The following is a 15,093-nucleotide window of genomic DNA, read 5'->3' as shown; positions in this document are numbered from 1 at the left end:
TCCTCTGGCTGCCTGGTCGGCTTCCTTATTCCAGGGGATTACAGCTGCATCTGATATAGCTATCTTAAAAGAAGGACTTTCACCTAAGGTACAAAGATCTAAAACAGGGCACTCTCCTGCAGAAGAAGCGGTCATTTCCTGTGTGATATTATTGTGTTCTATACACTGTGAGGAGCAGAAGAGCATTAGGACCAATCTGCACTTGCTAGACTTCTCATTACATGACTTACATGTGAACCCTTTGGAATTACCTGGATTTCTGCATAAATTGGTCATAGAATGTGTTCTGATCTTCATCTTAGTCACAACAATAGACAAACACAGTCTGCTTAAACTAGTACCACACAAAAAATGGTATGTTCTTATGTTTTATTAAACACACCATGTAAATATTCAAAGTGCAGGGTGGACAAAGTATGTAAACCCTTGGATTTAACTGGTTGACCCTCCTTTGGCAGCAATAACTTCAACCAAATGTTTCCTATAGTTGCACAACAGTCAGGAGGAATTTTGGACCATTCCTCTTTACAAAACTGTTTCAGTTCTGCAATATTCGTGGAATATCTGGTGTGAATCGCTCTCTTGAGGTCATGCCACACCAACTCAATAGGGTTGAGATCAGGACTGGGCCACTCCAGAAGGCATATTTTCTTCTGTTGAAGCCACTCTGTTCTTGATCTACTTCTTGGCTTTGGACCATTGTCCTGTTGCATCACCCATCTTCTGCTGAGCTTAAATTGGTGGACAGATGGCCCTAAATTCTCCTGCAAAATGTCTTGATATACTTGAGAATTAATTTTTCTGTCGATGATAGTAATCTATCCAGGCCCTGAGGCAGTAATGCAGCCCCAAACCATGATGCCCCGTCTACCCTACTTCACAATTGGGATGAGAATTTGATGTTGGTGTGTTGTGCCTTTACACACATTTGATGACCAATTTATGCAAAAATCCAGGTAATTCCAAAGGGTTCACATTTTTTTTTTGTGCAACTGTATAGGATTAGAGGGACTGAAATGGACCAGCTCAAGGACTTCAATTATTTAATCATTTGTTAGGTGAGTTTATTCAAAGCATAAAAATATCAGGTACATGTAGCTCATTATTTGGATGAGTAGATTACAAGTACTTCTTATATTATAAAATAAGAGTTGTAATCATTTAACACAAACTAAGCAAAATTGTACTGTAGGGGTTTGCAACAGGCTGTGGATGAGGGCACAGACATAAATGCCCCTTTCACACAGACAAAGGGCACGATGTAGTACGCATTGCATTTTGGACTGGCATTTACCAGTATGGTATGCACTTAGAATTACAAATAAAATTGCAAAGGACAGCTCTCCCAATTACATGTTTATGAACCGGGAGACCTTCTGCACAAAATGCCGTATGATGTGAGGCATACTGGAAGGGATCCAAGTAGATCCCTTTCATAGGCTTCTATTAGGCCTACTTTCCAGAGCTTGGTACATATAAGCTCAGAATACAGTAGTTTCCAGTGTTTTGGCAGCATTTTGTTTTTTTTGCATATCCAGCCCATAATGAGATACCAAAGAACTTTAACACATTTTAGACTTTAATATACCTACAGCTGTGTTCAAGAAGGAATTCTTACTTATGTAGCGCAACATTGGGCAGGACAGATAGTATACAATCCTTTCTCATCTGTCGTAGTATCGTAGTTATTTATGAAAAACGTTGTGCCAAGAAAGTATCTCCTGCAAGAGGTTGCCCTAGTATACAGCTTATCACTTTACTGACTATGACTATGCAGTCATAATATGATTGCTGGGAACGGATGAGACTAGAAACTACTGGGCACAGTTTAGAACATCATTTTCTGGCATTACTACCTCCATAGGGACAAAGTGGCTAACACCATCTTAAGATGGCAAAAGCATATTTGGCCAATCTCAAAAAAGTTAAGCTTTTTTGAAACTTAGTAGTTTTGTACAGACCACAGTCACCATCACAATTATTACAAACAATGAGAATGGTGGCTTCACAGGAATCGTTTAATAATGTGGAACCTCCCAGTTTCTCCATGATTTTCAGAAGAAAGGGCTTTTTCATAATATGGCCCATACATGAGAGAACCTGTCCCTAGTTACTCAAACTATTATTCAAATATTCTCTACATGCTGCACCTGACTAATTCATTTGGTTGTTTTAAAATGTCTCCAAGTGGTGTGCAAGATGGCCTACGGACAGTCAGGATTCTGACCATCAGTAGACCAACATCGGAATCCCGACTGTTTTAATGCCCGCCGGTCGGAATCCCAACTTACAGGGCTATTCTCCATTGTGGGGGTCCACGACCCCCATAGAGGGAGAATAGAATCTGTGGTGAGTGCAGTGAGCCACTGAGCCCATGTCGTGGTGAGCGCATTGAGCCTGCAATGGGCTTCATTGCGCTCGCCCCCTGTTGGGGTACTGGCAGTCAGGATTCCGATGTTGGACTACTGACTGTCTGAATGCTGACTGCCGGAGCACTATACCACACCCCTCCCAGTGTATGTAAGCGCAGAACCTCCAATTTAGACACAAAAAAAACTATCTTGGGACAGATTATTACAATAATCACAGGCTGATAGCTGACATCAGTCACAAATCAGGGTCTTATCCCAACTTAGCACACTCAGCACTGCCACATCACTGTTCTCCGCACATCTCCTGAGCAACAAGCTGGATGCATAGGTGCAGCAACCTTGGACTTCTCTGTATGGTTCCTTTGTCCAATCCATGTGCTGCAGCCCTGTTCACATGATTCTAGCAACCTGGACTTTCACTGCAGCCTATTTAAACTTGCTTTTAGGATAGTTCCTAGTCATAGGCTTAAATCCTTCCAATGCAGTCCCTGTTACTTATATGTTCTTATCACCAATGACTGGGTTCCTGCTATCATTCACCTCTTGTTTTTAAGAGTTATCTGCTGCAAGAGTATGCAAACACACCTGGATCCTGTGTTTCTCATTTTTGCTTCATGTCCCCAGGTTTACCTTCCACTTTGGGATTGCCCTACATCATGTGCTCATTAGACTTCCTTTTAAATTTAGTCTGTTAATTATATTTCCAGGATCACTTGGTGGTTGGCTACTGGCTACTCCTGTTCTGGTTATTTTATATCTAGTGCTGATTCAGAGTTTCAAGGGTCTGATTCCAGAGCTACAGGTTGGGGTTCAGGGTCCATGTTTGTACAATTAGTTGAGCCAGCGATCCAGAGTACTACAGTGTATATATATCCTGTCTTGGCTCTAAGTACTGGAGTTTGATTCCAGTTCTATGTTTGAGTAACAGAGTGTGGGGTCCAGGTTGGTGCAACTACGGTGTTACATAGTTACATAGTAGGTAAGGTTGTAAAAAGACTTGCGTCCATCCAGTTCAACGTAGGTTTTTAATAGCTTATCCCTTGCTGTATAGTATGTTGTTAAAGACAGTTTATGATTAATAATTGTACTCATGGCTGTTATTAACCAAAAGGTGTTTGTCCAACCTTAATTTGAACATATTTATTGTCTCTGCTGACACCACCTCCCCAGGAAGATCATTCCAAAGTTTGACTGCTCTGACCGAAAATAAGTTTTTTCTTCTAAGGGAACAAAATCTTTTTTCTTCTAATCTAAACTCATGCCCTCGTGTCCTAGATTCCTTTCTAGCAGTAAAAAGGGTGTTTGACAGTTCCTTATATTGGCCCCTGATATATTTGTACATGTTGAGCATGTCCCCCCTTAAACATCTCTTCTCTAGTGTAAATAGTCCCAAAGAGCTCAATCTCTCCTCGTAGCTTAAATTCTCCATTCCTCTAATTAGTTTTGTTGCTCTTCTTTGTATTTTTTCTAATTCTATGATATCCTTTTTATAGTGTGGGGCCCAGAATAGTACTCCATATTCAAGGTGAGGTATAACCAATGCCTTGTACAGTGGCATAATTATGTTTGAGTCTCTAGTTTCCATGCCCCGTTTAAAACATGCTAGAATTCTGTTGGCCTTTTTTGCTGCTATGTGGCATTGAGCACTACACCCCAGTTTGTTATCTGTTTGGACTCCCAGATCTTTTTCCAGTACCGAATTACCCAACGTCTGGCTGCTTAGGTTATAACTAGCACACTGGTTATGTCTCCCAAGGTGCATGACCTTGCATTTATCTACATTGAACCTCATCTTCCACATTTTTGCCCACTCATTTAGGGTGTCTAGATCATTTTGAAGTGCAGCGACATCCTGTTGGTAGTCCTGAGTTCCCCAAGCTTGACCCCAGGCTATCGTTCTGAGTTTAATGATTCCATGTTTGATACTATGCTGTCCTGAATCTCCTTAGTGGAGTTGACATGAGTTCACCAGTTAATGTCAGTTATGTGTACCTGAATGGTTCCAGACCCTTACTGCTTTGGTTTCCAACTTAGTGTCCCAGTGCAGTTCTCAATCCTAAAGTACCGCCTCATGCTACCTGAGTATACCTCAGAGATTATGTATTCCTGCATATTCCTTGACTTATGTTCCATTAGAGGAGATCTTGTCAATGTTCCTAGTTACAGTAACATCCAGAGGGTCCTCAGACAGATTACAAACCACCAATGTCCATGACACCATCTTTCCCACTACATTTATGGGCATAAACAATAATAACAAAATAATGTCAACGTCAGCCCAATTTTGCTCAAAATATCACAGTGTGCATGCTCACAATTTCATAAATGAAACACACTTTACTTTTGTATTAGTCAACATGGCGCCATTTTTAGACAGCAGTACCTACTTTTTTGCCTTTGGAATACTCTCAAAAACTGACACTTGTCACAAACTGTTAAGAAATCTTCCAAAAATGTGATAGGCTCCTCCAATGTGCTGGGATGTAGTTTATTGGTACAATGTTCTATCAAATTCACTGTCCATGTAGAAATTCGGGTACTTGTGTAGTTTCACGGCGCCAGCATGGCGCCGTGCTACTTCCGGTTTCTACGCTTGGCAAACTATCTAAACTAACTCGCAGCGTGGGCGAGCGAAGCGAGCCCCGCAAGGGGACTCAGACGCACGGCGCCATGCAACTACACATGTACCGAAATTCGCAATACATCACAAGGATATTCACAAAAAAAAATATTCTTTCCACTTAGATGTGGACTGATAATAAGCATGACACTGCCATATTTATTAGTACATAGACCCTGAAAGTTCATACTATACGAATAGTAGGACATACTACACAAATGATGAAAACCTGACTACTAGATTATCTTACAACAGGTACTAATGTAGCAATTGCAGGTACTTTATCAGACCGTTGCAATAGACGTGTGTCACCTGATGATGCCATGTGACTGTATACAGTATGGCTTCTGTATTGCAACATGGCCCATAGCTCCATGTAACTCTAGCCCAGAAACAGAATTTTACTTTTGTATCCCAATAAGACAATTAAATACAAAGTAGTTGTGTTTAGCATGCCTGCATGTAGTTAACCTGTCAATCAGCGTGTCGTCAGTCTCTGAAACAATCCAAAATCCAAGACCAACGCACACTTCTGGACTTTCTCCAAGAGACAGTATTATTACATGTCAATCAATTGATAGCACAGACATAGTCCTGAAGCAATGTGTGAGCAAATGCACATTTTTTCTTTCATCTCGACATTCTTGATAGGTCATTTATAACAAATGTCTATGTATATACAGAGGAATGTTGATATCTGCTGAGTGTTAGCAGTAGGTGGAAAGGCTGCTGAGTAACACTCCCTGTACTGAGGATCAGTACATTCTAAACCCAGCACCTGTAATATACCACATTTCTCTGTATAATTCACCCATGATATGACCGCACAACACTCGATTAACAAGTTTTTGCCTAAAATTCCAATATAAATTACAACATACAACTTGGTTAGCGGGTTTTAAATCTCTGCCCTATACAACTATTGACATACAGTACGACAGTTTTTAAATAGGTCAACAGCTACATATACACCTGTGCATATTAATAAATAGCTTTTATACACTACCTAACAGCACACACACAGAATGGAATCTTAAGAATAAAAACGCAGTAACACTTCGGCAAATCGTCACATTTTCAGACCAAAACATAATCATCAACATTACTTAATAAGCCCAGGACAGAATCACTGGAACATAAATGCTAACATACAACATTTGATACTCAATACCTGTTTATCTTGAATGTCTTTTAGGGAAAGGCTCAAATATCATTGTAATAGAAGGTCAGAAAAGGAATATTTGCGAAACAAATTCTATGAAACTGTAGTAGGGAAATCAATTCCTAGCTTATCAAAATGTTTTCAGGTTAGTAATATTTATTAATTGTGCTATTAGTTAATCAATATCATGTTATCACTTAAATGCCGGCATAAGAAGTGAATTATTGCCAATTATTTAGCAGTGGTGATAACATGGGCCTGTGTATACATTGAAAGGGACATTCAACTCACATACAGTAACATTTATACAACCCTTTTAAATATTTGGCAGAGGGAAGTATCATCAGTGTTAACTCACTGTCACATTGCTATAATGATTGTACAGATGTTTTTGCTCAGATCATCCACACGTTAGTAAAATTACAGTCGTCAGGTTCATTTACATAGCTTTTGTTCAGAATGCTGTAAAATAAACACCTTACCATTATTAGTAAGTATACAGAAGCGGCCCATGAGTCAATATTCCAAAAATCCAGAGGGGGCACCGAGTCCATTCAAAAAGTCCATTTGGTGTGCAATCACTGCCAGGGGAAGCAGTAATGTGCAGGGTAGCAGGGATAGACTCCAAGCTACAGTACAGCAGTGAGAGATGATTTAACAAAAGTCCCTAGACAGATCTCTCTGAACATAGCTTGTGAAACACACAGAGGAGCACCCTTCTCTCCAAGCTGGCTGCCTCCAGCATGGACAAGCTAGAAGGAGTGTACTGCTCCTCTGAACATGCATCTCAGCAGCAGTTGTGGCAAGGACTTTCCCCCTTCCCACATCAGAGGCTGCCAGGCAGTAAAACACAGCACTTTGTCACAAGTGAATGATTTTCTCCTCCTCCCCCTCTCTTCCACATCACTCTACCAAAACCAGGTAATCCCACAAGGAGGCTGGCCCTGATTGGTTGCAAGTCTCAGAGGACTGAATTTGCATTACAATGGAGATGAAGGCTCTTGTAAAGTTTGAAAATGGATTCTGGCACTGAAAAGTCAGGAGCTTCCCTCCCCCTTCTGCTTCTAATGGCACGCATGATTGTCATCCACAGCAAACAGCTATGGATGCCAAAGTAACACTGTCAGAAAATAATAACTCTATATTACTGTACTGTAAGCATAAATAGTGCCTGTAAAGTAACCTACAACACATGTTCTGTGAAGGGAATGGCTGAGGGCAAAAAGCTCTTGTTAAATCAAAATATTCACAATGTAGGGTAAAAAAAAGAAACACAAAGAAACAGCTCCACATTCTGAGTTCAGAATGCAGCTGTCAATCTGCTCCTACAGAAACATTTAAACATTTACTATGACGATTTCTAAATAGGCATCTTACAATAATGGGTACTTATGTAGTATCTGGGCGTCCGATTTAGAAATCGGATCGGATCGCATCGCATCGCATGCGACCAAATCGTATGCGATGCGATGCGATGGTCAAGATTTTTCCATAGGATTCAATGTTAAAATGGTCTGAGTCCATTTTAACATAGAATTCAATGGGAAAAAGGGGTCCTTTTCCTTTCCCCACTATCCAAGTGGGCATGGAGTTGGATATAAACCTGTGGCGAGCGTAGCGAGCCACCGAGCCCGAAGCGTGGCGAGCGTAGCGAGCCCCGCGAGGGGACACAGAATACTTTTTAAGAAATATGCGTCCCCTCGCGGGGCTCGCTCCGCTCGCCACGCTTCGGGCTCGGTGGCTCGCTGCGCTCGCCACGCTATATAAAATCAACTCTATGCCCACTTGGATAGTGGGGAAATGAACAGGACCTTCTTAACATTGAATCCTATGCAAAATCGCATCGAATCGCATCGCATCGCATCGCATCTGATTGTATGCCTTAAGGTAAGGCATACAATCACAAAATCGGCAGCCCAGATACTACATAAGTACCCAATAATGTTTTTGAAACATTTTCAAAAGGTTCCTTCCTAAAACATATGGCTAGTTTTCTGCAGATATTTCCACAAATGTCATCATGTTTCTTACCTCGCTCTCCATATGCCTAATGCTGGGTACACACCGCGACCCGCACCCACTACTGGCCGTTTCTGAGATCCTACCTGCATTGGATCGGGATCGCATCAAAAGGGCAGCGAAATGGCCCAAAACACGGCTGATTTACATACAATCAGTCGAGATTGTATCTAAATTTGCTCGTTTTGGGCCATATCGTCCTGGTGTGTACCCCACATTGAACGTAAATGAATTGGCACACATTTAATCTGAGGTACTGTATCGCATGGAGGCTCACATTCGATACTTCAACAAGTGGTCACCGCAGATGCATCATATGCACCTTGGATCGGAGGTTAGCCACATTCGATTTCTCAGCCCAAATCGTATAAGAGTATGGCCAGTTTTAGATTCATATCCCGCAGATGATAATGTGTAGATTTATTTAGGTAGCAGGAGGTACTTATTAAAGTTTGGAAATACATAAAATTGTGAGAGATGAAGCATATCTCCCAACTGTACCTATTACAGCGGAACAGTCCCATCAATTGCAGACTGTCCCGCTGGACAAATCTCCCAACTGTCCCTATTACAGCGGAACAGTCCCGTCAATTGCAGACTGTAACTGACACCATATCAATGCAACGTGTCCCCTCGCATGGCTCGTTGCACTTGCCATGCTTCAGGCATGGTGCCTCGCTATGCTCAGCACACTATTCTCCCTCCATGTCCTAGTGAATGGTAGGGTATGAAATTCCCGACCTTTTGAGTATGTCAACCTAAGGTCTGTTGACCTTCAGTGATCGACCCAATGCATGTCAACATTTTCAATGTCGACCTAATGACCAAATACCTATTAAAAGGAATAAGCCCTAGTGTGGCGAAACTGCTATTTTATTTAAATTGTGTCCTTTGCAAAATATATGTAAGAAATATAGTTTTTTGTTTTACAATTTGTTTCTCTTCTATTTTAATGAAAAGTGCAGAAGCTGGGTCAGAGTGGCCCAAGACAAGCCAGTGACGTGGCCTGACTCTTTCACCAGTGTTGCTGCGGAGAGGAATACCATTCATCTGCCCCGGTGAACTTTTCTCTGCGATAAGCCCTGTCATTCTATCAGCCTTATCACTGCAGATTGGTCAACAGACCACTAGAAAGAGCATTCTGTTTCAACAAGCTAAATAGGTATTTGCTAAATGATCCTGTATAAAAATGTATTACACACAGCAGTCGTGTGTGCTTTATTTTAACTAGAATGCTACAAAATTATTTATAAACCAGAATTATCAGCAATTATCTTATCAAATTTCACATAAGAGTACACCTGATTGTCATAGTGAAAAAGCCACAGTTTGTCAGCTTTTCTTACCTGTGATAAACAAAAAAAGAAAATCTGTTTATCATGAGCCTAATTCATCTGCATTCACATTTGCGAATAGCAGCACAGTTCCCGATCGCCTCAGCCTGATTGACAGGCAGAGGCGTTTGCTGGAAGGGGCGGGGCAGCTGGTGTGTTTTCTGGGAGTGGCCCAGCCAAGGACTGTGGTGTATTAGGGATGGCCATCATTGCCATTGCCATAGTGCAACTGGTCATCGATAGTGTTAAACTATGGTATGGATGACCATTGGTATTTTTTACCTATCGATGGTCATCCATTGTGTTTGACTGATTGGCCTGTGGGCCAATCAAAACATGGGGACGTGGCTTCACAGGTGTTGGGGACAGAGCTATGCCCTGTGTCCCGGCACTTTGAAAAAAACAAAACAAAAGCAAAACATTGGTTTTACTGTACCATTGACGGAGGGAAACCATCTAGTTCTCCCCCATCCATGGCAAAAGCATCAGACATAAACCATCAATCATTTCAAATCACCGATGATCGATGGCCATCCCTATGGTGTAGTTTCCTTGGCTCACAAGGTGGGCTGAAACAGGCAGCCTGTGTAAGTTACTCAAGTTGCAGTCACAGAGGAACACGATCAAACGATGGTCGCAATATACCTTTTTAAAGTGTGATCGCATTGCAGTTTAATGCAATGGTAAATGCATGCAGGTGGTGGTATGCACTTGTATTTGCATTGCTTAGGGAATCGGGATCGCAGTGCTGCGTGCAGCTTATCATACTCATATACGATCCAAGCTGAATCAGGCGCCATGTTCCATACCTCCCAACTTTTCATGTCCAGGAGCCGGGACAAAGCTGCTGCGCGCCGCAGGCGCGTCGAAAATTCCTGGCCGCTATGGGGGCATGACCCAGAGGCTCTGTGAGCCTCTAGCCATGCCCCCAGCCCGCTGGCTGCGGGAATAGACGCTGTGCGCATGCGCACAGCATTTATTCCCCGCTGCTTAGAAAGCCGACAGGGGGACTCCCAACAGCCCCCCCTCACCGCGGGACACTGCTGGCCGTGGGAGGGACAGGCCCTGATAATCGGGACTGTCCCGCTGAAATCGGGACTGTTGGGAGGTATGATGTTCCTTAAAACAAATAAACAATATATTATGGCAGTGGTTCCCAAACTTTTTTGAATCACGGCACCCTAGAGCATCAAAATGTTTTCAAGGCACCCCTAGGCCAAAACAAAATTAAGTACATTGTGTGTATATGTCGCAGTTATCTGGTGAGGGACAGGATTTGCTCCTGCTGTATGATGGAAACAAATTATATATTACAATAAATGAATTTAAAAAATAAAAATAGTAAAATAATAGTGATAATAAAGATTGGTCAGGTGTGTAGTGAAAAACACACCTGACCAATCTTTATTATCACTATTATTTTACTATTTTTATTTTTTAAATGAATTTATTGTAATATATAATTTGTTTCCATCATACAGCGCGGTCAACCACCCTTGTTTCTGTTTACTATTATATTGGGGTTGACTCCCCCTCTTTTCAGACTGCTGCTTCATTAGCCAAACCCACTCATACATCAGCGCCTTTCTTTGTGGATATTCGTATCCCTTTCTTTCTCGACAGGATTTGCTCCTGTTTGTCCACATATATTATGATTGGCAGTGTCACACGCAGCCGCGACGGAGCGCGGCGGGTACAGTACTCACCCGTCCGCGCCCGCCGCCGGCTAGCGTGTGCAGGCTCCACTCTGAGGCGGGCAGGTGGGGGCAGCGCTGGGTAGAGGCGGCAGCGACGGAGCATCAGGTAGCAGCGTCCTTCACGATTGCGGCGCCGGGAGGCCGGCGGCGCCATCTTGAGTAAGGGCAGGTAGCGGATTGGGCCAGAGTAGAGAGTTCCTCCTCATCCTGCACGGACAGCCAATGGCAGCCACTCCCTGGGGATATAGTGGAGCTGCCCAGGCTGATCCGTGTCAGTGCAATGAGTCTTCTGAGTCGTTCACTACTCCGAGCTGACTCCTGGATCCTGGTTCTCTCTCCTGACTCTGGTGCCTTGCTCCCTGCACCTTATCCAAGGAAGGTTTTCTCCTGACACCAATGCTGCAAGCGCTATCTAGTGCTGGTCCCTGCTTGTTCCAGAATTCCCTTTCTTCATCATCCATCCATTCCATCCTCTTCCAGTCTTCCGGATCCATTTCTTCCATCATCAAATCAACCTCTTCCTGCATCTTCTTCTATGTACTCTGGCTCACCTAAAGACTGGTTCCAGAATTACCACTGGCAGTATATTGTGCTGGACTTATTGATTTATTCTTTTGCCTCTTAAAGAAGTATTTAAGTGAACTTATTATTTATGAAATCAGTTATTAAACCTGCACGTTTCAATCCTACTCGCCCTGGTCCGTCTCCAGCTTCTGTGCACCACACGACTCCATCCAGCCCTTCTGCCGTGACAGGCAGCCACCAGCACTAGTGTTGCCTGGTACATTGACCATTAATAATATGAATTGATCTTGGTTCACCAACCCAAGGCACCCCTGCAAGTGTCCTGAGGCACCCCAGGGAGCCTAGGCACACCGTTTGGGAACCACTGTATTATGGGTATGATTTATTTATTACAATTTTTTTTTTTTGTTAGTGTTCTTTTAGCTTTTTTGTGTATTTAATGAAGGCACAGTAAATTCATGTAAAAAAGAATGGGAATGGACCCTGTTGAAGACAATAATAAGACCAGTAGTCAGGAATCGCAGCACTGCAGCCTTTGGGAACTTCTTAACCTTATTCAGGGTTGTCTACCCTCCCGGAATGGCCGGGAGGGTCCCGGAAATTGGGTCCCCCTCCCAGCCCCCCGAAAAGGGGGGCAACCCTCCCAGAGAGCAGGCTGGCTCCTGCGCCCCCATCAGCCAGGGTCCCTGGGTCAAATTACACAAATTGCGTCATTTTAGCCCCGCCCACAGCAGTGCAATTTTGGCAATGCATCATGGCAGGGGCGTAGCTAAAATATTACGATTGCTCTGGCCTCCCAATCAAACAAGTTGCCACTTCTGTGGCCCCACCCCCTTTTTCAGCTCTCGGCGATGACCCACCCACTGCCTCACTGAGCTGGCTGCCCTCTCCCAGGCAATAAAGTAGGCAAGTATGATCTTATTACTGCAGGTGTCTCCAGTAACTGTGTAAGCAGCATGAAACACTCTCCTTATGGAGTTGCCCTAATAGTGGTATGAGCACACCACTTAGCAGCCAACTCATTAAGGTGCTTTTAAAGTAAGTTCAAAGATCAAAAAAAGTGCAATTAGAGGATGGTAAGAGCTGCTAATACAAGTCATCTACTTCTCTTCAATCACACCTAAATGTCAGCAAATACCCCTCCTTCACTAGTATTAATTCCAAATGCACAATAATGGGTCAAAGTAATCTGCTCCTCCATCTGGTACTTTAATATACAAACCCCCCATTTAGATAAAAATTTGTATTAATAAAACAACACAGAAATTTAAACTTTTTTGTTAATAAGTGGCACCATGAAATGGCATTCACAGCCTGGTGCCTGGAACTCTATCATAGTGGCACTAGGAAGAAAAAGTGTATTGTCATGTGGCCTATTTATGAAGTGGAGAAAAGCTACAGGTGTTTTCAACAGCGAAATGGCTTCCAATATTATCTTATAAATATATGTCTAGTGTCCGCGTTCAACCGAAACACTGCCATCTACTGGCATCGAGTGAAACTACATCTCTTTCTCTTTCACACATACAGAAAGGGGCGATCACACATACAGAAACACAGAGGCAATCACACATACAGAAACACACAGAGACTAGCTTTTGAAGCTAGTGTATTATAAGAGAAGGTGAAGGTAAACTGTATCTCTGGTGAAAACACCTGTAGCTTTTCTACAAGCAAGCCCAGCAACCAATGATACTGTAGCTATTGCGAGGTACCACCTATTTAAGAAGGATCACTGTGGTACTGAAGCAATCCTCTTATGGGCATCTCAAAATGCTGATAGCAGAGGACTCTAACAGGAAAGAATACATTATTACTTAAATGAAACTTTTTTCCAAATTAAACAAATGTATATAATAATACATTCTGCAGTGCACATGGGAGCTGGTATGTACAGGAGGCTTCAAAGATGGCATAGCGGTAAGAGTACCAGTCCAATTTGCGGGGGAGCTCAAAATACCTTAATGACATAGGAACATGTAATTGGCTTTGTGATTGGCCTGTACCCCTTCCCCTTTTTCTTGGAGTCAGCCCAGCCATGCTCTGTGGTCAGAGCATCTGATACCCCTTTTACACCAGAGCCTCGACCTGGGTTATTGCAGAGCCACTCAGGGTCGGGGATTGGTGTTAGTGGGGCCAAAACAAATATCCTGGGTCCTGTTACCCGGAAATCCGACCCTGCAAATGCTCAAGGTCAGACACGGGGCATCCTTGGAGACACGGGGGAGCGCATACTTCTGGACCACAGCATTCTGCGGTCTGTCCAGAGGTTGGGCAGGGGCCAGGTACAGCCTCCGATGCTTATGGATAGTGGTAGATGCTCAATTAGTTTAGTAACACCACTCAGGTGCATGAGTGCAGGTATATGTATGGATGGTGTAATGGTTAGCATTACTGCCTCACAGCGCTGAGGTCATGGGTTCGATTCTCACCATGGCTCTAACTGTGCGGAGTTTGTATATTCTCCCTGTACTTGTGTGGGTTTCCTCTGGTTACTCCGGTTTCCTCCCACAATCCAAAAATATACTGGTAGGCTAATTGGCTCCCAACAAAATTAATACCAGAATGTCTGTGTGCGTATATATGTGGTAAAGAGTATAGATTGTAAGCTCCACTCGGGAAGGGACTGATGTGAATGTTCAAATATTCTCTGTAAAGCGCTGCGGAATATGTATGCGCTATATAAGAAACTGTTAATAAAAATAAAATAAATATGTATCTCTGAATTCTATTATCATGTAGTGTCCAAGATTAGTTACTAATACCATTCAGTGAGCTGGGGGGAAACAATGTCTTTTTTTACTTACACAGCCTCCGATGCTGCCTGCTGTACTATGCAGACAGCAGTGTAGCCTGGAAGGAGGTGAATGGATGCCTGTGTGCGGCATCAATTCACCCCACAGAACTAGACTGAAGGTGCATGGAGGCTGGGGGCAGCCTAGCAGTTTCCCCGGGTGCTGGGCTTGCCCCCAGCATGTCTGTTGCCATTTCGGAGGGTTCCGGTTGGTGGATTTCCCGGCGCTTGGAAATGATGTCATCTCCAAGCGCCAGCTCAGGGCCCATCTGACATTATGCCAGGGGGACGCCTGTGTAAAAGGCGACAACTGCCGGGTCGCATCCGGGTTGGAAGCAGGGCCGTCTTTTCATATGGGCTTAATGGGCACTTGCCCAGGGGCCCCAGGTGTATGAGGGCCCTATGCTGATAGCTGAGGATCCCCTTTTTCCAGGGATACCACAATTTTGAAAATTGGCCCTGGGGAACTGGAGATATCCAACTTCAAAGCAGCAGTCCACATCCGACCTGTTAATTGCAATTCCCAGTCATATTTCTCAGGTTCTCTCTGACGTAGAGTTTTCTGAGAGT

General features: G+C 43.3%; 1 protein-coding gene across 2 annotated transcripts in view; it reads right to left on the bottom strand.

Annotated features, from left to right (window-relative positions):
* Positions 1-15,093, bottom strand: part of SHROOM3 (shroom family member 3) — a 381,603-nt gene that overhangs the window by 100,543 nt on the left and 265,967 nt on the right. The window contains exon 1 of one of the 2 annotated variants that reach the window (XM_083176829.1): positions 6,637-6,956. The exons of the other annotated variant lie outside the window; for it this stretch is intronic. The gene's annotated coding sequence lies outside the window, so the exon portion shown is untranslated. Of the gene's footprint in view, positions 1-6,636; positions 6,957-15,093 lie in introns of those variants that run through there. 2 annotated transcript variants of the gene reach the window in all.

Source organism: Crinia signifera, chromosome 1 (genome assembly GCF_055691185.1).
Source record: "Crinia signifera chromosome 1, ASM5569118v1, whole genome shotgun sequence".
In the NCBI taxonomy this organism is placed as follows: Eukaryota; Metazoa; Chordata; class Amphibia; order Anura; family Myobatrachidae; genus Crinia; species Crinia signifera.
Note: the sequence above shows the minus strand (reverse complement) of the source record. Positions and strands in the feature narration are given on the sequence as shown.